Source organism: Schistocerca gregaria, chromosome 3, assembly GCF_023897955.1.
Source record: "Schistocerca gregaria isolate iqSchGreg1 chromosome 3, iqSchGreg1.2, whole genome shotgun sequence".
Lineage (NCBI taxonomy): Eukaryota > Metazoa > Arthropoda > Insecta > Orthoptera > Acrididae > Schistocerca > Schistocerca gregaria.
The window spans coordinates 440,716,753-440,740,427 of record NC_064922.1 but is presented as its reverse complement, the minus strand read 5'-3'; the positions used below and the strand labels follow the sequence as shown (position 1 = coordinate 440,740,427).

Here is a 23,675-nt window from a genome sequence, read left to right as displayed (position 1 = left end):
AAACGTACACCCAAAGAAAAAATAGTGGAAGGTATTACAATAATACAGCAGATGACCGACGCTGGTACCGACCGGAGTGGCGGAGCGGTTCTAGGCGCTTCAGTCTGGAACCGCGCGACCGCTACGGTCGTACGTTCGAATCCTGCCTCGGGCGCGGGTGTGTGTGATGTCCTTAGGTTAGTAAGGTTTAAGTAGTTCTAAGTTCTAGGGGGCTGATGACCTCAAAAGTTAAGTCCCATAGTGCTTAGAGCCATTTGAACCATTTGAACCGACGCTGGCTGATCACAAGAATAAAGAAGGATGAGCCAGCCACTCTGCAACACACTAAAATTTCCAGCCTAAAAGAGATGAGATGAATACACATAGGGACAAACAAACAGCAAAGAAAGAATGCGGTAGATTTAAAATGGACGGTGGGTGGAAGCCTGGAAGAGAAGGCCAGACGCCCACACTTAGAATGTGTGATAAAAAAACCCCTTACGAGTAAAACAACATCAGCCATTGAGCCATTGTCGCCCAACACCGGAGGCAGGGTGCTGGGAAGGTTAAAAGTCCGCCGCAGAGCGGCTAAATTGGGCAGTCTAGCAGGATGTGGACAACGATCTGGGAGCCACAGCAGGTGGGTCCTCGCGACGAAGGATGTGCCCATGTGTTAGCCAAGTATGACGGATGCGGAGCCGGTAAAGAACAACGGAGGCCCTACGAGTGGCTCGCATGGATGACCGCCACACTTCTGTTGTGGAGACCAACCAGGAGAAGATGAACACAAGACACAGATACACATTAACCGTCTTGAGGTACATGGCTGAGAAGTTCTGCCTGGAGGAAAGGTAGCGAGCGGCGCGGCGGGCAGAAGCAGCAAGTGTCGGGGGGCGGAGCACGCGGCAGCGCCAGCTGGCGGCGTCGGCAGCGGGGCGCGCGACGGCAGGCGCCAGCCCAGCCGCCGCCGGCGGTGCCCAAGTTTTTCGGCCGTGTCGGAAGTAAAGCAGCGGCGGCGGCGGGCATGCGCCCTGGTGACCTGCTCAAGAAGGCGGTCGGGAGGGGGGAGGGGGTAAGGACGAGGAGTCTGCCGGCGCCGCGCCGCGCTGCGCCTTGCCAGAAGCCCGCGCGCCGTCGCAGCCGCCGCCGCCGCCGCCGCCGCTCCCTGTCGCCTCTCGCCGGCCGTCGCGGCGCTCGTCTTCTCCGCCGGCGGAAGTCGGCGCGCAGCTGACGTCGGCTACTCGAGACGCCGTGCGCGCCTCCGGTTTTCGCGCTGCGTGCTTACGTGACGACTAGCGAGTGTGTGCGTCTGCTATGTTACTGAGCGCTTGCGGTGCTTAGGTCTACTCGTGCACAGAAGATCAGCTAATTTACCCGCTTAGATCTGCCAGCAAGTGCACCGTAACGCTATTCTTCATACTATCTTAGCGTCGTTGCGTACAACCACCATGAAGACGCATAAAATCTTAATTGTTCTACAACTATTTCCAACATTATGTCATCGTCTGGTAGACTTAAAAATTTTAAAACGGCGTAAAAATATTACATATCCGTGATTTTAAAATTTGCCAAACGTGTATATACTGCCGCGCAAATAAGTGGGCTGAGTGTTGTGTTCCAGATCCAGTCATCTGAGCTAAATAGATTTATAGCATATTTTAAAATTATGGACATGTAATATATTACATCATTTTAAAATCCTAAGTCTACCCCACGATGACATATCGTCGAAACCACTTACAAAACAATAAAGCTTTGTGATGTTTATACGTAATATGACTATTTTTTTTCAAAAACTAAGGCGCATAACATACAGAAGATTTTACATACTTTTTAAAATTACTTTTTCTACATTCAAATGCTCTCTCTCGCATAAAATATAAAATGACTACAGATTTATTCCGTACTTGTGTTTTTCAACTCTTAACATTCGCAGAATAAAAAAGGTACCACGCATTATTCAAATATGGATTTTTTAATTGTAACTAAACATATATCAAAGCTCATCAATGAAATACACGGAGTGAATTCCACACGGTTGTAACCCTGATTTTGACAGTGTGCCTAGATTAGTGAACTGTATCAATGCACTTTTCTGTTGACTGTAAAATGTGTTTTACTGTTGACGGCAGTGACGTGGGATGGTCTGACTTGACTGTATGCAACAGTAAGAATGTTCCCATACAGGCTATTGCCAATCATTTCAAGATACCTGAAAATTATTAAAACAGGCAGTTAATATAGATTTATTTATCAGTAACCTCAGCAAAGGACTTTCTCGCGTCTACGAGTGCAAGACTGAGTTTCTAGTCGTTTGACGAAAAAAAATGTAATGGGTATCATCACACCGGCAAGGAAAGTACAATTTTATATACATCCTACGAGCGCTTTTTCTGTGTTGTTTACAGTAAAACAAAAATTCCAGCACTAGTATCACTGTCAGTGCCGAAAATCATCACTGGCCTATACAGGGAACGTATCGGAGCTCACCAAAGCACTCGTTTGCTCGTGTAGGCTCAAATTTGATTTAGCAGTCGTTTAAAAAAACTGCTTATTCGGCGTGACGAAATTGCGAAGAACTGTGCGATTTTGAACACGTTATCGTAGCACTATATTATTAGAAATTATCCTCAGAATAAACGTGTGCGCGGGGAAACAACAATTGAGTGATATGTCAGTGGTCTGCACAAAATGGGAAAGACCCATAGCGTCACATTTGTACTAACCTTGTGCTTAATAATTACAAAAAGTGTTACTTCTCTGGCGTCAACACCAACTCTGCCGCTGCAAGTAATAATAAAAAAACACATTTCTTTTCCTTTGATGCATTTTCCAACAAAGACAAGCTCTATTTAATGGAATAAACGTATACAGACAGCTATGGAACTTGCTAGGAATTTTATACGGACAGTTTTCTCTTCTTGTCATTCGAACATTATTATTCCATCATTACATTTAACTTACATGTATTACACAACACGCACATCTGCAATGAGTTGCGTGTGACCAAGGTAGCGACGAGCATGAACATTTGAGTTAAATATTTTGAGCTTCTTAACAGAAGTTTTGTTGTCTGGGAAACCAAAATGTTAAGGAGTATAAATAAATTTCAATTTCGTCTGTTCGACTGCGTATTTTGCCTGTATCCATGACACCTCGTAATCATGTTAAGAATTTCAGTTTAGTAATATTACAAAAATATGTGACTTACCTTGTGTTTACATGTGTGGGTGCTGTCCTGGCGCTGTCTTTACGTCTATACGTGATCATTTCGTAATATCACACAAGAGAAGAGAAATGATATGAATTGCCTCCTTCATAGATTTTACAAAATTGAAATTACAATTGTGGGAACATGGCTACAAAAACAGCGATTAAGTTGAAAGACATATGCCGTTTTTTCTCCGTCTAATAAAACATTTCGATCTGCTAGTACGTTGTTGAGGTTTGTATAACAATAAAACTCCAACCAATTGTGTATCTATATCTTTTTTTTTAGATAGCAGTAAAGCACTTTCTTTCCAATGGCGTTGTTAGAGCGTGTTGGAAATATATGTTGACTGTAGCTAATTTGTCAAAGATAATTTCTGTAAAAGCTACTTGGGATGCAAGAAAAGACGCTGATCTTAACAGAAGTAAGAAACTACGTGGTTCACTTGGCTACGAGGTTTATTCTAATCTATGTGGACCACAAGTCTGCCTTTTAGTGCTAAGCGCCTGATACATTTTTCGTGGTGCGCTGTTTGCAGAAATAATTTTTGCAGTAAAAATGAAAAGTATATATACTACTAAATAAGAGCAAGTTGTTCAGAAATAACAACTGTATAATAGCAACTATACTACAGTGAAGGGGTGCTTGTTTCACGTGCGTGCATTCTATTGTACGGGCGTAGGTGTTCAGCAGACGAATACAGTTCCGTTAGCCGCAGAAACACGTGGCTTCACGTTTCCAGCAGATACGTGATGCTTGGTCAAGAGCAGAATTCGAACCTCCCCAGCCTGCCCAGTCCAAGATCAGAGCGTTATTTACGACAGATCTCTCGGGTGGCACTTTTCGCTCTCCCTCCGCCGGCCGTCGTAACGGTCTGTGTACAGACGGCGGGCGCAGCCTCAGCCGCAAGTATAATGAGCGCCTTGCAGTGACGTCGGCCACTATTACTGCTGAGTAATGGTGTTATTACTCCTCCGCAAGACAAAGAGTAACGCACGAGGCGACGGCGCTGCTCCGTGGGATTGTTGAGCCGGAGGAACCTAGCGGACCCATGCCATACACACGCACAAACGCTCACACACATACACATACACACACAATTCGCAATTAGCTCCACAGGGGAGGGACACATTAATAATTCTAAATTGTTCCTGACTGAATCGATTATCGTGTTAGCTTTCCTGAGGTAAATGGCTATTTCGAAAGCGCAGCGCGGCCCTCGAGAGGGAACGAGAGAGACAGGCAGAGACAGAGGGGGGGCGTGGGGGAGATAAGTACGTGGCGCAAAAAGGGAACAGGCTCCCCCCCTCCGCGCGAGTAGCATGGTAATTGCGCGAGCCGCCGTGTCTTGTCCGAAGAAATTACACTGTAGCCTGCGGAACGGCCGCGAAAGTGCACCGGTTGTTCGTTTGACAGAGTGAGGTCGTGCGCGCTGCGAAGCGGACGTGCGGGGGACGATTTGTGCCCGTTTCGCGAAAACACAGGCGAGCGAGTTTTAGCAGTTGACGCTCTGATGAATGGGCGGCTTCCTCTGGCCAGTAATTACCGAGCCCACTTTCTTATTTCCCGGAAGCTTAACGAGAGGGAATTACAAAACACTCCTCCGCCTCTCCCTCTCTCGGCCTCCTTTTCTCACGCCTGCCAACCATCGACTTCTCGAGATGCAGTTCTAAATTAGCCAGGCCAAATCTATGGCGTATAATAAGTACTATTACCGAGTCGGATGTTTATCATACGGTAGGAATGTTTTCCCGCCAGCCTGGGAGTAACTTACAAGCGTGTCGCGCTGTCAGGGCTATTATCCGCTCGGGAAGGGACGCCCAATGGACGTGCGACGTTTGGGAACGGATCTCCACCGAATCGCTTTACCGGCGGCGTGTCGGTTTCGGCGGCACATAAAAGTCAATATTGTTATTCGTATTACGGTGCGGCGGTTTAATCAGTGTCATACAAAACGCACGCGGCGCCAGAGCGCGCGAGAGAGGGGTAAACTGCCACGCTGCCAGTTGGCCATTATTACGTTTAATTACTTCTGTAATGCAATCAGCGATATATGGCGGGTGCAGCGTCAGATAATTGAAAATGCGTCATTGGACTTACTTGAATAGCGGAGCTAAATTACGGTAATCGCAGGAATTCGGACGGGCAGTGCGAGCGCGCGCGCGACTTTGTGAAATTGCCGGACCTGCCTTTTACGTTCGCTACGGTGGTCTGGTTGTGTGAGAGAGGCAGTGGTCTCGTCCTCTCTCTCTGTCTCTCCTACCGCCTCACTGTCCGCACCTCCTCCCCTGTCGGGTCTTGCTGCGCGCCGCAATTAACGGAACCACTAATGAACAGTGCGCTAATCGACATTAATCCGTCTCCGTCGGCGTCGTACAGAGGCTGCTCGCCAGACGAACATTTACGACCCACAGACACACGCGTGCTTGCACGCACGTGAGACGGCAAACGCGGAACAGCTGACACGTGACGCGCCGGCGGCGAAGCACTCACCTGAAGTACAGAAGGTCTGCGAGTCCAGCTCAACGCGTCGCCTCGACGCCTCCGCCGTTCGGCCCTCCTCCGGCGAGGTCCGTCTCGTGCGTCGCTAGAGTCTCAGCGACTGTCAACAGCAGGCGCGCACTCGGCGACAAAACAAAACACGCTGCACTTCCGCCTCAGCACGTGACAGCGCGCCGGCGTCGAGGAAGGTGGGGATAAAAAAAAAAAAACAACAACAGCGATCGAGTCTTGTGATTCGTCGGCCAAAGTCAAGTCAGAAGAGCTCCGTAGAGGACGGGCCGGCTCGCCACGAGTGTGGAGCGTGGTCTGCGAGCGCTGTCACAGGCGTCGTCCCATCACCGGCAGCGGTCACGTGGCGGGGGTGGTCCGCAGGAGGAGCTTGTGCGTGCGCGCAGCCGGCTCCGCGTCCTCCGCGCAGCGCTCACTTGACGCGACTGAGCGCGCGCCACCACGCTGCTAAGACAGAGCCATCTAGCAGGCGGCCGGGGAACCCCCTCCTCCCCGGCACGGCCCTCCCCCTCCTCCGCCGCGGCCGCCCGCCCCCTGCCCCCCGCGCGCCCCGCTGACGCCCTCCCGCAACGTCCCCCACGCGGCGCGTGATGAATATCCCCCACCCTGGGTCCCTCTTCGGCCAACCCTCTTTCTGTACAACGCACAAACGGGGTCGCGTTTGCGCATGACCGAGAATTATAATTAGATTCGTAATGTCCAGTTATTATTCTTCGGCGCTACTAGCCGCGCAGAAAACATCCGGCCGGCGGCGAGCGCGCGCGCGGGTGGGAACAAAGTGTGCGTTCTCCGCAAGGAGCGAAGGGGCGCGCCTTCGTAGTACAACGGGACGCATCGCGGGCGACTACCGACCATCGGGCGTCGCGAAATATCCCCGATGTCTTGCCGAGTGCAATGTGCGATAGTACTTATTTCGGTCGCATTTCCTAATTTATTTTCACACTCCACTTGCCACGCAGTTTTAACGTAACAACCCATTGTTGCCAACTTCCTATAAACACTACAGGATATTTTGAAGCCTTCTGTCTAAGCCCGTATTAGTTCAACTGCAACAGGCTGTGAAAACTGCCTTAAGGAATGTTACATTGTAATTTTACGGTACCTGAAAAACATTTTTGTTTTGACAGTGCTCATTTCTAAGTCATGGCATCATCGTCAGGGCTTCAGGACCGCAAAATGATTGATTAAAACCCTATTGGAAAGACAGTGGAAGGACTTTTTTTATCACGTCGTCCAACACTTACGGTTTTTATCTTAGAGCCATAGATATTTTGCTATCATTAATTCCCTCAAAATTTCTTTTCTCTGTTCCACATTCAGTTGTTCTTGTGGTTGCTGCGCTGGGTATTTTCGCTGCCGCAACCGTTTGCCATCTGCAGTTTTTCGCCGAACTGTTATTAAAATGTTCTCTAGTACGAATATGCGACTATGTCTGAAGTTTCTCCGAGCTGTTTGCAGTAGTTCCAGTTTCTCTATTTGTAGAAGACAAATTGATGTGATATGTACTTATTTTCGTCACTCAGTCTGCCTGAGGAATCTTTGCGACAATGTGCGTTTCTTCGGTAACGATTGTAACATTTGTCACCACAACAGAACCACTAGAAACAGTAACAAAATGGCACTCGCGAAAAGTAATCACTAAACTCATATCTGGAAAGAAATAACGGTAGGCGTAAAATTACAAATGACAAAGGGAAAGCAAGATGAGCTCCTTCCACTGACAACAGAGAGCTACTTTAACGACCAATGAATAGCATTCATTGATGGCTGAGTACCACTACGAAATATGTCTCCGTCAAAGCGTTGAACAGTAAAACTGTTGTGTTCGAAATGCTGACTTCAAAAGATTTTAATTCGCTGTTTTCTGACAGTAAGCAAATGTGTCGTGATAAATGTACAACGTACTACGTTCGTAAATGGATACATCCTAAGACGCGATAGCATTTCATGTTTTGCTCTGTTGTCAACTGTTTCCGAAATACAACAAATATTAGAATCTCTGAGGAATGCAAATAGAACCGAACTGCATGTTTCTTGATCTGTTTAACTGTCAATTTCCTTTCAAAAACCACGTTCCAAAACTTCATCCTAAACCTCAATATTTTTGCAACTCGTGTAGGCAGATCTGATCCTAATCGGAATATGTAACATGTTCTCCTTTAACATATCCACAAATATTTGAAACACGAAAAAGCATTTCCTCGTCTTTATGGAATTATAAAAAAAATTGTAAAGGAATAGTGATAATAAAGTACGCAGTACTCCACTAAGTTACTACCGCGTACGCTGTTCTTATCTCTCGGAGATGCCAGTCTGGAAAACTCTTAAAATGAAACTTTCCCTTCGGTATGGTTCATGTTGTCAGATCCTAACTTACTTTCGTTTCTCCGTGGAACGCTCTGTATTGAGGGTGTCCTATCTAAGATGAACATCCTAAATATTTAATTAACAGTTCAGTTTTTCAAAAGTAAACATACACTATAAACAACATTATACAAAGGATCGAACAAGCTTAATACTCGCAATGTTTTTGTCTGCCGAGTACTTTTCTAACAGTATTTGATATCCCATGAAAAGATACCTGCAGTGATACAATAAATGTCAGTGCTTACAGCCGAACTACCCGAAAAAATAAGCGGTGATGTAAAGTCCACATCTCAGTTATAGCACCTTCCTGTGACAGTCATGGTGCAAATGAGCTACTTAGCTAAGCATGTCCATCACATTTAACGTACTGACTTTGTTTACGTTACGATTTGACTGTGAAATTAACCTGTACCAAGCTATGCTACACATTTATCACGAATGCTCGTCAAAATATTGTGCCAATTTGAAAAAATTTGAAAAAATTGATATCTTTGCAGAAAAAAACGGTAACGAAACACCGAAATACTCTCCCTTTAGCGTCAGGTGGTTTTGAAAAGAAGTTAGTGTCTAATTAAAGGTAGTTTCTCTCATGAATGTGCAAGGAAGTAAAAGACCCCATTTTTTATCTAAATTTCTTTCTTTTACCTTCTGACAAGAAAAATTCAAAGTGTTGGGACACTGAAATATTTAAGACAGAGTACAGATAATTGCGGTTGACAACTGTTATGATCTAGGGATTAAGTTCGTTATAATCCAATGAAATCTACAGATTTTTAAGAAAAGAGTCTAGTCATCTAATGATTGGACGAACTACACAGAACGCTTTTTGTGGGTTTGTTTCTGTAACAAAGACATTATCGTCATCTATCTTCGAATTGATTTATATGCAATGTCTATGTTTGCTTTTTTATTTGTCCTCGCGTAACTCGCTGTTGTTCTCAAAAAATTAATTTATATCAACTGCTTCTGTTTCGTTAGAAACCACACATTACTAGTATACAGTGTTATGGGATTAGCCATAGTTTTCAAATAAGTTCTTAGCCAAACCAGAAGAAAGAGAAAATCTAATTCCACGTAAATATGATATTTTCTGCTTTGCAGATGTGCCCAATATCTCAAATCCTATACAGGAACAAAAATAATTTTCCTGCATTTCAGTGAAAGCAAATTGATACCTTCTGTTGCTCTTCAAAAAAGGTTCAAATGGCACTGAGCGCTATGGGACTTCATATCTAAGGTCATCAGTCCCCTAGAATTTAGAACTACTTAAACCTAACTGACCTAAGGACATCACACACATCCATGCCAGGCAGGAATCGTACCTGCGACCGCAGCGGTCACTCGGTTCCAGACTGAAGCGCCTAGAACCGCTCGGCCACCACAGCCGGCTGTTGCTCTTCACATGAGTTTCTGATAGAGAGTACACACTTTCACACTTCTTTAAAAACGGATTTGATAAAGAAAATGCTTCAGGCTGTAAAAATACCAACAAGAAATGGTATCGATATACGTAAAACCTGGTAAGAGAGATGTGGAAATTCTGTTTTATACCTTCAACGAAGTGTTTTAAGACTATGTCGCCAATGTATTATATAACTGACAATGTTGTTGTCGTATTCCGGCTGTACAAAAACCACTCAAGTTAACGTTGCAATCAGTAAAATCCATGAATAACTGAATTGATCTATGATGTCAGCCTGAGACGAGACACAGATTTTGCCGCGAACACTTGGCCAAACTCCTGAATATCAGACTGCAATGGCAAATCCGTTTTCTCTTCTCCGAAGACAAATTTCGTAAACATCGAAAAAATTAGTCCTAATTCAGGTTACTGAAAGGCGAGAACAGAATGTAATTTATCTTTGGAAAGTCTTAACCCAGCAGTACTGTAAAAATTTGTATTTCAGAAGACATGCAAATCGAATTCTCGGAATGTGTTGCAATAAAAGTTGCAAAGGCGTCAAGTGTAGCAGAAAACCCTTTTCTTACAACAAAAAAATTTGCGTCTATACATCATAAGAACCTTATTCCACCTCAAGAAAAGCACTCATTAAGCCGTCTGAAGCAAGTAACAGGAGGTGCAGGAGACAATGTGAAGCAGGTGCTTGAAGAGTATCTAACTGTAAGTTTCCTAGTAGGAATAGGCGTTACAAACCACGATAACACTGTTTTGTCCCCGAAACTGTTGTTAATGTTCATGTGACAGATAACTGCTTTAATTAGCTGTAGACATTTTATTTCACATCTTCTTCACAATTTTATTTGCACGGCTAAATTGTCTTCTCACTTGGAATTGTGAAAAGCGAGTTCGTTTGCTTTTGCTAACTTTTAAAGCTGCTAATAAGCGCCTGTGATTTCACTAAGAACATTACCGTCTGTAACCATTCAAAAACAAATACGGTGACGGAGAAACAGGAGATATTTAATAACGACACGCAGTGATACCTGTATACTGTAGTGTATGGGAGCTGCTGTATATCAGGCCAAACTAACACGTGACATCAAGGGTACACAAAGAATGGCGGTCGAGTGATAACAGGTTTGCTTGATGAGAGAAAAAATGAAACAGAAACGTGCACAGTCGAGAAACCTTGTCCTGTTAACGTGAGCAGCTGGTAGTCAATAAATGATTGGCGATATGTTAAGAAAGATCTCGATTACTCAAACTAAACATTTAAAATATGATTATGATAAGCGAGATATTTTCGCGATATACTGGTCTGTCGCGATCAGGTGTGTCGCGAGATTTTTATGTTCCTCATTAAGAGTAATAAGTTTATTTTAGTGCATGTCTTATGTTTATGTTCATATGTTCCTTTTCAGGAGTGTTACGCAATAAACTTGTATCTCAGAGTCGTTCCACAATAAATAAGAAACGTTTTTTATAAACGTTCTGTGTTGTCTTTTGCATATGGGAAAAATACCATACGTAGGTGTGTCGCGAAAGTCTGAAATATATTTTGGTACGCCGAAAAGGAGAAAAAATTGAAAAACATGGCATTAAACAACGGTGGGAAAAGTTTATCAAGTGACGCACATTGCTTTATCCTGCGATCAGAGACTCACTACGTGACACCGAAAATAGCATTAAGGTACATCTGTCCCTGCCGTCCCTTAATAGGAAAGAGAGTTGAGTTTAGTAAGGTGTAAATCGCATATCAATCTCATTAAAATATTTTTCACTCATCTTCAGTATATCAGAGACTTCTTAATTGAACCAAAACTTTTCCAGCTGTACCAGGAAAGATACACTTAAATAGACATTTCTGTCATAGCAATAGGAACAACAATTACACTCTCTTTTATCGGCCCATAAATCGAAACCATAATGCCATGCAAACATGTGATACACGTGAGCTTTAGTGTTGTACGTCAATGAGTAATAGATACCGTGATTGGTTATTTAACAGAATTTCTGTGGGCGCTATAGTGGTTACGTATTACCTGATACACTAAAAACATTTTCTGATTTTCAATGGTAATATTCTTTAGAATTAAACGACCAGTACGAATTTCATTATTGTTACTTTGTAATCTGTGAACACTGAATAAATTTTCAGATGCCTAGGTCACTAAACTCATTTATTCATATAGATGACCCGTTTTGGCAATTATTTGTTGCCATCTTCGGATCTGCAAAAGATGGGACCGAAAGTGCCAGGATACAGCACACATATCCAAAATTTGCAATACATGGAATAGCAACATTCCTACGTTTAGATCATTACATAATCTTCTCCTTCAGTACAGTAAGTGGTGCTATACAATGTATGTCCATGTTGGTATCATGAGCTGTACTAGAAGTCGATATGTCAGTTTTAAAATAACGACTATGTACATATATATATTATTGCGCCGATTACAAGTGTTCACATTCTTCGCCACATTTCGAGTGACAGATCCCAGTGTAAACACTCTTAGTGATATATAAGTACATCAGATGGTGCACTGATAGTACAAATCTATATTATCATCTCACATTAGATTAAGGCGTGGATGTACTATTTCATATAATTACGTATGCTTATTATCATAACATATAAACAAAGTCAGTATTCTACAATGTTTAAAAAATTGTCTGTAAACCAATGTGCGACATTCATAAAAAGTAATTTATACATAAATCTTTTTATGTTATTTCCGAAAATTTTTAAAAGCATTTCAAAAACATTCGTAAAAGTTCCTTACCAAATTTTTACTTATACAAAATCGCTACCAATATAACAACCTCTTTTTTTTCATCAGTCTACTGACTGGTTTGATGCGGCCCGCCACGAATTCCTCCCCTGTGCTAACCTCTTCATCTCAGAGTAGCATTTGCAACCTACGTCCTCAATTATTTGCTTGACGTATTCCAATCTATGTCTTCCTCTACAATTTTTGCCCTCTACAGCTCCCTCTAGTACCATGGAAGTCATTCCCTCATGTCTTAGCAGATGTCCTATCACCCTGTCCCTTCTCCTTATCAGTGTTTTCCACATATTCCTTTCCTCTCCGATTCTGCGTAGAACCTCCTCATTCCTTACCTTATCAGTCCACCTAATTTTCAACATTCGTCTATAGCACCACATCTCAAATGCTTCGATTCTCTTCTGTTCCGGTTTTCCCACAACCTATAACTACTTAAAAGCTCTCTATGTACAGCTAATGGTACCACATGACGGTACATTATGGTACATCCTGTAACGGTTCGATATCTACAGGCACGAATACGGTGTTTCTTCAAGAATGCACCCAAGATATGCATACCAATATGCGTATCAACAACGCAGCTATTTAATGTTTGTGCATTTGTTGTCAGTTACGCCGTTTACGTAGCTCACGATACCAACATGGACATATATTGTATAGCACTACATAACTGCACTGATGGAGGAACTTAGGTAATGACATAAATATAGGTATGTTGCTATTCCATGTATTGCAAATTTTGGATATAATTAACTGAGCTGTTACGTTATTTGCTGTATCCTAACATTTTCAGACTCAACTTTTGCAGATCCAAAGATGACAACAAAGAATTGTCGAAACCGGTCATCTAATATGAATAAATGATTTTAGCGAGTTGGACAGTTGGAAATGTATTCAGAGTTTTCATTACAACAGACAGCCCCCGCGCTGACGTCAGAAGAGGACATACTTTGCAATCCTTCTCTGAGTCGTCTTCCTGCGCAGATTTCAGTGTAATAAGGTAATGTCAAGAAACTCTTTCAGGGCGTACTTTATAGCGCTTGGAAGTAACAAAACAACAAACGTCGTTTTCAAACAAGTGACGGATTCTGTCGACTTTTTCAGATGAACTAGAAGAAATTTATGAAGCAAAAATGCCGTAGTCCTAAACCGGATACCACCTGTTACACATTTGTTGCTTCTCAAAACTTTTCTTTTGTCATTTCTATTGCACATTCTTTTTTCCGTACATATTTTGGCTTTTCACTTTCAAGTTGATTCACTGTATCTAGTTATTTCATTTGGAGAGCATGGCCTGTGCCGTTACACATAGCGTTAAGTAAGAAAGCACAGTTCTGTAAATCGCCTCATACTTTTGTTTCTTTCGGCTCAAGATTTGAAAATAATAGGGATAGAAAAATAGATATATCTCTGGCAACAAGAGGTACGTATTATGCTGTTGTAGAAATTGCTGTTGCAAAGATATTTGGCCCATTCGACAAACAAAACATAATTTTAGACACTGCATTTATTTTGTTTGACTATTCCTACTATTCCATAAAGAGGTCGTACATAGTTTATCTACGTTTGTCTGTGAGTATGTTTTCTTTTATGATATTAAACCCTTGAATTTACTATAAATGTAAATAGAAGTATATTTAGACATCCTAGAACACATGTCGCTGTACGCATTACATTAAAATATTCGCCAATTTACTACATTATTAAATTTTGATTTGCAAATAAGAAAATCTACGGTTTTAGGGAATAGGTAATTCGATATGTGTCGATAAATGGTACTAAACTCCGTTCGAATAGGCCTCGGAAGGTCCAACGCTACTGGCCGACCGCCATGTCATTCTCAGTCGATAGGTGTCACTGAATGCGGAAACGGAGGGACATGTCGTGAGCACACCGCTGTCCCGTGTGCTGTCAGTTTTCGTGACCGGAGCCGCTACTTCTCACTAGGAGATGGTTCAAATGGCTCGGAGCACTATGCGACTTAACTTCTGAGGTCATCAGTCGCCTAGATCTTAGAACTAATTAAACCTAACTAACCTAAGGACATCTCACACATCCATGCCCGAGGCAGGATTCGAACCTGCGACCGTAGCGGTTGCTCGGCTCCAGACTGTAGCGCCTAGAACCGCACGGCCACTCCGGCCGGCTCACTAGGAGAATACAGTAGTTACATCACCCAATTTCTGAGGAACTTCTCTCTGTAGAAGAGGAGTAATAAAAGGCCATCAGGTCTCTCGGTTTACCCGTAGATACTCGATCGTTTCCGACAAAAAACGACGGTCAAAATTTTCGAGATTTTTGCGAGGTACTTTATGTGCCTTTTACCGCAAGATATCGTCAGACGAAATGTTGACTCAGACATTAGCGTCGCGGATTCTTAACTTTGCGTCTCATGATCGAAACCAGATTGTTGTTTTTATTTATTTTATTTTTATTGTTTTCATTTATCTACTCATGTCCGTAGAAGGTTACTTCACGAATATTTATTATAAAATTAATGGATACAAGGGATCCATACTAATTGTAAAATTACAAGTAGACTTCACAATAAGAGTCATACATTTATTCATTTATTATACAATATTCGTTTATATGGTATGTTGAAGGGTAACAATGTTTTTAAATTCTCATATTCTCATCTTTCATTCTCACATCAATTCTTTTATTAATTCTTGTATTATATTTGTGTGTTTATTCTGCAGGAAGATTTGGTGCAATCCCTTGGATAACACCGATCGTAGAGACATTCGAAACAAATTTTCCGTACCTCACAAGCATCATGCGAAGGCAGGTTTGTCAATGAGACATTTCTTTGTAGGAATTTCACTGGGGAAAGAAATTTGCTTAACAGTGGTGAAAATTTCGCGTGTCGGCATTTATTTTGTGGGAAACAATGTATAATGGATCACTTTGCGGAAACTGGCGCTCGTAATTGATCAGGAATCAAAATACACTACAGGAATTTCACGGAAAACAATTTCACATGATTTCCCCCTTTTTTTTGGAATTCATTCATCTGACATACAGTTAGTAGACAAATAAGGACAGTGGAATATCATTATACATTTTGTGTGGTGATCTTTTACAGACACGGATATACAGGGTGTCCACAATGAAACTCCAACATTTGAACTCATAAAATCTGAGAGGAAACACAATTTATTGACGAACAAATACAGGGAAATCATACAGCAGCTCATCAAGTTTTCATACGCAGGTGGACCGTTCAGTACACTTGGACATGGGCGCCACGGGTAGAGCGAAGAATATCAAGTTTATAATCGATTTCGTGCCATGTGTTGCGGAGCATCTGTTGTGTGGCAGAGTTGATGACAATTCTTGTGCGCTGTTTCTAGTCTTGCAGGTCCTTTACTGGTGTAGCGTATACCCGGTCTTTCAGACAACCTCACAAGGAAAAAAGTCGAGGGGGGTTAAGTCGGGCGAACGTGGGGGCCAAGGAATTGAACCTCCACGGCCAATCCATCGTTGCGGGAATGCGTCATTTAAAAATTTTCGGACATCAAGGCTCCAATGGGGTGGTGCAACGTCTGTTGAAACATCACATTTGGCTGCAGGTCTGTTATCTGTGGCACGGCAAATTGTTCCAATATGTGCAGGTAGATGGCTCCATCCACAGTCGGCTCCTGAAAGAAAAACGGCCCAACAATGCGATTTTTCATCAAACCACACCACACATTAACTTTCGGACTGTCGCGCATGTGTTCCCTAGGTGCATGTGGATTTTCGGACCCCAAGAGGCGCACATTGTGATGATTGACAGCCCCTGACACGTGAAAGGTTGCCTCGTCAGTAAACATCACGCGTAATAAAAATGTCTCGTCCGCGGCAATGCGATCTAACATGGCACATGCAAATTCTTCTCGCTTTGGTAGATCGTCAGGCTTGATTTATTGCACAACCTACAATTTATAAGCGTACGAACGTAATCGCTGATGAAGCACTTTGTGCACTGCTGAACGTTTCATACGACGTTCTCGTGCTGCCTCACGCACTGACCGTGCTGCCTGTCGCACTCACTTCTGTGGACATTGTTCGAATGACCGCCGCACTTGTTCCACATGATGCTCGCTGAACCCAGGCTTACCACCACTATGCCCTTTCGCAACACTCCCAGTAGCCAAAAACTGATCATACCACTTCTGTATAATCTTCAACGACGGGGGCGCTTTGTTGTAAACTCGACGAAAGTTTCTTTGCACTTGGGTCGCAGATTTTGTCTCTGCACACCACCAGACCACTTGTGCACGCTCCCTCATATCCTCCATTTTGCTAAACAATTGATTGCAGCTCCACTACGGCCACTTGACGTATCAAATTGTCACACCATAAACTTCTCGAGTTGCTCTGTCTGCTCCTTCAGGATTCACAGGTTCACCATCTGAAAAGAGAAAGATATAGGATATTAAAATGTTGGAGTCTCATTGTGAACACCCTGTATAAATGAAAACCAAAAGCAAAAGTAATAATCAGGTTTCGAACACTGGTCGCAAAGATAAGAAGCCGTAGCGCGAACCACTGTTCCACTACTTCATGTGATGATATCGCGCGGTAAAAGGCACATAAAGCACCACGAAAATAACTCAAAAAATATTGACCATCGTTTTATCAGAAACGATTGAGTATCTACGGATAAGCGGAGACACGTGTTCGCTTATGTTGAACCCTCTTCCATTGAGCGAGATTTCTGCGAAATCGTGTATGGCACTTCCCGTGTTCTCCTCGTCAGTCAAGTGGCTCATCAATTGACCTCACAAGGGCTGAGTGCACTTAGTTTGCCTATAGTGCTTGGCAGACCCGGACGGTCACCCATCCGAGTTTTAGCCGAGCCCGACGCCACTTAACTCGGTCATTTGATGGGAAGCGGTGTTATCACTGCGACAGTGCCGTTAGCTTTGTCGGTGAATGATTCTAGAGAAATAAGTGATTTTTGGCGCTGACGTGGGTGGTGGTTTCTCCTATTTGGTGATGGTTTCTCATATTTCTCAACAGGATAACTCAGTTTCCAGTGTTGTTGCTAGACGCTTCAGCATCATGACATCATCTCTTTGAGCGAAAGTGCAGGAAAGTGAGAGTCTATAAAGTGGTTACAACAAAACGGCACTCATTTAGATTCCCTGCTATTTATCGCCGTACTTACTTGTTTAAATAGTGATGTGTTTTCCGCATAATTATGAATTAACTCCAGAATCCCCTTTCTTTTAATGAATACCAAAGACGTCGTTAACGAAACAATGTAATTTTGCACACATTTGCCACAATCAACTCTGCGATTAACGAAAGCAGTTTCGTTTGGTTAACTTACTTCCAAGAAGTGCGTAACAAAAATCAAAATTCCTATCGACTTATTCGTCTTGTTTAATGTAAAACGAACTCGTAGGAACTTCGAAGAACCTTGAAAAGTACTGTTGGGTATTTCCAACGGGAGCACAGCACAATTCACTATGTGGCAGTAAAACAGCAGACAGCTGAAATCATAAATAAAGTAGTTTGCGATACGCTATACAACTAGTACGTAAGGTTAACTAACAGAGTGGTTTCGAATTTACTGTTCTAGTAACGATACCTTTCCATTAAATCCAAATAAATCCACGAAAGTTGCTTGACTGGAGAACGAACACTTCGCTTAGTGCTGTATTTCAGATTCACCGACTGCAACGATATGTAACTGTGCACTGAACCGGTAACTCAAATATATGTCGACAAATAATACCGTCTGGCAGTTCAAAGTGAAAGACTAATAATGTGCGCTTGCTGAAAATGTGATCGTCATCCTAAGGCGTCAGGGGCAGTGAGATAAATGAAATAATAACATTTGACCTGACGTATCCATTCGAAACAGCCAGACGAAATTAAGTAATAACATTCCACAGGGCATTTCCGATACGAGAGTCAATAAGGATGTCAGAGAACCGAATTTTCGTTTCCTCTTTACTTGCACGCTGTGGCAACGAGGTCGGAGAAGCGATGTAGGCAATGAACAACTTCTTAGAAAATTTCCAATAGTGTTCTTCACCTGTTCTTTACTCCAGTTGACAAATGACAAGTTCAAGAAACTGACAGTGCCAAATCACAGTTCGACTTTTCAAGTGCCACATGTGGTGTACTCACAAAAAATAGGTACGGCAGAAACTTTTCAGCGAGACACATCGCTTGCAATTTGAATAGTGACCCGTACAGTTTTTTTTTTGACGATATCATCAGAGATTACAGATAATGGCGAGTACTGCGTAACTCAACGTTTGCCTCAAATTATTTCCATCAAAGCAGTGACAATACTACAACTACTGCTTCAGTAAAAAATTTAAAAAAAAGTTCACCAGAGAATAGTACATCTCAGGACCTTTGCTACCTCACTCGCTGACGGTAGCAATTGTCTTGATGAAGCTTTTGCGATGAAATTTGTTATCTTCTTGGACCAACATTAACATTTAGCCTTCCAGCTGCGGTAGAAGATACGTTTGGAAGCAGATGAATGCTCCGAAATTTGGCTGTCCGTCTGCAGTTAACAGGATCATCTTAGACTAACGTGCCCACAATATCACAACTAATGTCATCACAGAAGAGAACTGCAGACAAATGTCAAGTACGTCGTGTAGAACATAGATCAGAGCGAGAGATTCGCTACTGATGCCATGTAGGCACTTAAGAAAGATTTTAGCTTTGAACTGTCTTCTAAGACTACCACGCACTGTGAAACAATACGGTATTAACCGTATGTGAGCTTCATAGATCCGTAGGCTATAGAGGAAAAATTTTGAGATGTTTAATACGCAATCATAGCAATTTAGATCAGTTTTTGAATTAAAGCTTATATCGAAGAATTTAAGATTTTTGATTCTAGTGTATAAAATTTTACTGCACAATCACTGACTTAATGCATCGATGAGATTTAAAAAATGAAGAGAATTGATATCATTACAGTATGAAAAACGATGTATTGGCATCACTACGAACAAATGTTTACTTTTTATAACACAAACACAAAGAGGATATTCATGTCCGTACAAAAATTATTATTTCAGTTTTGAAAATAGTGTATTTTACTGTACGTACACATGTAGGATCATAAAAGGAATGTATTAACCAGGAAAATTTTACCTATATCGCCTTTAAACACAATACTTTCCAATAATCCACCTTAAAACGAGAATTTTAATGGTTTAATGGTTTGTGTATACACTTAAAATAATTAAGCAACTTACAGTATCTTTATACCTCAATGTCGTGATGTATCACTTTCAGCGCTGAGAAATGCCAAAACGTTGTACCTGTCTTATAACATAACTTTTGAAGCCTGTTTTTGATCAACTTTAATTTTGAAAATGACTCAAAACCTTTTCTTTTCAAATTTTATTTTAATTGTGCGCGGTCCTGGCTCTGTAGTAATACATCGTCTGATGCTGTACCACTACGTAGTGTGATTCTTAGCCACATATGTAATAGCTCTCTGAAGCAGGGTATTTTCCCAGATAGACTGAAGTATGTCATTGTTACACCACTGCATAAAAAAGGGGATACGTTTGATGTCAACAACTACCGCCCAGTCTCTTATCTGACTACCTTATCCCAAATTCTTGAAAAAGTAATGTATTGTAGAGTAGCTTCACATCTTTGTAAAAATAAGGTTAAAAAAAAGTCAGTTTGGTTTCCAGAAGGGTTTTTTAACGGAAAATGCTATATATACTTTCACTAATGAAATATTAAATGCTATGAGTAACCGGAAGTCACCCGTTGGGATTTTTTGTGATCTATCAAAAGCTTTTGATTGTGTAAATCATGGAATACTTCTAGATAAGCTCAAGTACTGTGGTATAAATGGGACAGTCCTCAAATGATTTAAACCATACCTAACAGGACGAGTGCAGAAAGTTGAAATAAACAGTTCACATAATATGGAAAAAACTGGTGATTTCTCAAAGTGGGGAACAATCAAGAACGGGGTGCCGCAAGGTTCGGTCTTGCGTCCTCTGTTGTTCTTAATATATATTAATGACTTGCCATTTTATATTCACGAAGATGCAAAGCTGGTACTTTTTGCCAATGATACAAGTATAGCTATCACAAGAGAGACAAGAATTAACTGGTGAAATTGTAAACGATGTTTATCAGAAAATCATTATGTGGTTCTCTGCAAATGGGCTCTCATTAAACTTTGACAAAACACAGTATATACAGTTCCACACAGTAAATGGAATGACCCCATTAATAAACATAGACTTCGATCAGAAATCGGTAGCTAAGGTAGAATATTCAAAAGTTCTAGGTGTATGCATTGATGAGGGGTTGAACTGGAAAAAACGCACTGAGGATCTGCTGAAACGTTTGAGTTCAGCTACTTATTCTATTTGGGTCATTGCAAATTTTGGCGATATGCATCTGAGTAAATTAGCTTACCACGCCTATTTTCATTCTCCGCTTTCGTATGGCATCATATTCTGGGGTATTGAGTAAAAGAGTGTTCATTGCACAAAAGCGTGTAATCAGAATAATTGCTGGAGCTCATCCAAGATCTCCTGCAGTCACTTATTTAAAGAGCTAGAGATCTTCACTGTAGCCTCATAATATATATATATATATATATATATATATATATATATATATATATATATATATATATATATATATATATATATTCACTTATGCAATTTGTTATTAACAATCCGAACGAATTCAAAAGCAATAGCAGTGTTCAACACTAAGAGAAAAGATGATCTTCACTACTCAAGGTTAAATCTAACTTTGGCTCAGGAGGGGGTAAATTATGCTGCCACAAAAGTCTTTGGTCACTTACCTAATAGCATCAAAAGTCTGACAGATAGCCATATAGCATTTAAAAAGAAATTAAAAGAATTTCTTAATGGCAACTCCTTCTACTCATTAGATGAATTTTTGAATATAGTAAGTGGGTAATTTCCCAACATTAAATAAAAAATAAAAAAATTGAGTGTCGTGTAATATTTTGTCAAATGTAATAGCTTGCATAGACACCTTTTATGAACCTGACACGTTCCACATCATTACGAAGTGTCGTATTCATGATCTATGGAACAAGTACTAACCTAATCTAATCTAATCTCTACGTAGTTTTGATGTCATCACTATATGTTGTCAAGTACTCATATAATGTAGTTTGTGTTTGCTAGTGAATTTTGTGTTATTAATTGTTTTTTTACAAAAATTACAAAAACTACAAAGTGTTTGTCGTTTTTATTTGTTGCATTCTTGACGAGGGGACTTGCCATAAGGAGATGGACCTTCTCGATGTGGTACGAGGTTTCTCCAAGGCGCTGCTTCGCATCATGTTCGAGTCGCCAGCCGTTCCCCGGAGAACGTCCTGAAGCTTTGTCAACAAATACGGGGCGTTCAAAAAGTCTCTCCGCAGTGCCGTATGACTGTTAGCCGTGCGTGTCGTATGATTGTTCGCCTGCCTGGGTTACTTTCCTTCATGTGGACTCTCCCAACATTCCACTGTTTCGTTTATCTCAGCCAGCGTCAGTAGTGTCGTTGGTGTGTGTCGTTACATGTTGACGTCAACGTTTAAGTTTAGTTCCTTTGTTCGTTTGTTTCGTTTTTGTCACTCTTAATATGCTAACCATTGAAGAACGTGTGTTTTTAGTCGAACAAGTGTTCAAAGCTGGCGGTAAATACACAGTTAGAGTACGTCAAACATTTAATTCAGTTTTCCTGGAGACAACACTCCCACATCGCGATACTGCGCGAGATTTGATTAACAAATTTCGAAGTAGGGTTCAGTACCAGATGCACCGAGAAGTGGTCGTCGTAGCGTCCTGTCTGAGGATAAACTACTCGATATTTCCGATAAAATGCCCACGAGTCTGAACAAGTCTGTAAGAAAACTCACCCAGGAAGCGATGTTAGTGTCGGAACGGCCCACACAGCTGTAAGGAAAAAATTAGATCTTTTCCCATACAGAATGACAGTCGTGCAAAAACTGAAAAATACTGATCATGGCAAGAGACTGCAATGTATTCAACAATAGGGGGGGGGGGAGGGGGGGACGCTTTCAACATTTAATGTGAAAATTGGTATGTAAAAATGAATATTCAATAAATTAATAACTTGTATTTCACTGAGTTTGATTTCGGTATATTCACTGCGGCACGCGGCACGCTTGGCTAACAATCATACGGCACTGCGGAGAGACATTTTGAACACTCCGTACATTACCCACCTTTCGCTTTCAACAAAAAAAAAATATTCATGCGTCGTTGTATCAATTCTGAATTAACCACCAGTGCTTTCACATACTTTCTGATCAACTTGAAGTTTCATTGGGAGGCATTTATTTGTATATTACGATGTGGAATAAAATTACTTGAAATGCTAAAGATTAAAAATCAACTGTTCGTGTGGTAACTTACTCTGAAACTAAGTAAATGATTTATTTTGAAAGTTATCTGCTGGGTGGGTGCTTACGAGGGCATGTTTAAAGTAATGCCTCCGAATTTTTTATGTGAAAACTCATTAACTTTCTTGAATAAAACAGGCATTATTAATATTCTGCATCTTTATTCTCCATGTCTACATATTTATTTCTCAACTCAGTCACGCTGGCAACGAATTAATTTTTTGCGACGAGAGACCAGTTTGTTGATACTTGCGCTGAACTGCCGATCCTGTCGCAGCAACTCAGCAACGATGTCTGCAGGAAGGGAAAGAAAGGCAATCTGCAAACCAACAGGCTTCACAACAGCCTAACCGTGTACGCAATATCGACGGTCCGCCGCAGATCAAATTATAAGTTCTTTTTCCAGTTACTTGAAAAATCCATAAAGCAAAACATTGAGCTGTAGCAGATTCAATCCAGATGATAAGGATAGACGCAGCAAAAATTCACCAGTCCGTGTTGTAGACAAGTTTTACGTAAGGAATTTTTTTTGACAGTTCAACGAAGTCACAGAGTTTCTATATGTTCGTTGTGCGGTCTGACATTCCTTGATATCTTTGCCAGAATAAATTGAAATTCTCCTAATTTTTCCTTAAATAATTAATTAATGTCACTAAAGAATCAATATTGTTCTCATTTAACAAAATATTCCACTTTAAACCGATCTTCTTCACCACAATCGCCGATAACGTTATAAACAGAATTTTTATACACTTCACAGTATCGATTATTTTCAAAATGTCAATATGTGTCGCCGGCCGGATGGTTCTGGGCGCTTCAGTCTGGAACCGCGTGAGCGCTACGGTCGCAGGTTCGAATCCTGCCTCGGTCATGGATGTGTGTGATGTCCTTAGGTTAGTTGGGTTTAAATAGTTCTAAGTTCTAGGGGACTGATGACCACAGATGTTAAGTCCCATAGTGCTCAGAGACATTTGAACCATCGACAGACTTTGGTGCCATCTTCAGGTCTTAAAAAATCTTCTTGTT

General features: G+C 41.5%; 1 protein-coding gene across 2 annotated transcripts in view; it reads right to left on the bottom strand.

Annotated features, from left to right (window-relative positions):
* The window catches only part of LOC126354364 (POU domain, class 6, transcription factor 2), a 571,887-nt gene extending 565,724 nt beyond the window's left edge, over positions 1-6,163 (bottom strand). Inside the window, exon 1 of one of the 2 annotated variants that reach the window (XM_050003945.1) lies at positions 5,684-6,163. The gene's annotated coding sequence lies outside the window, so the exon portion shown is untranslated. The remainder of the gene's footprint in view (positions 1-5,683) is intronic. The other variant, XM_050003947.1, reaches the window with a different exon arrangement.
* Between the last annotated feature and the right edge of the window lie 17,512 nt (positions 6,164-23,675).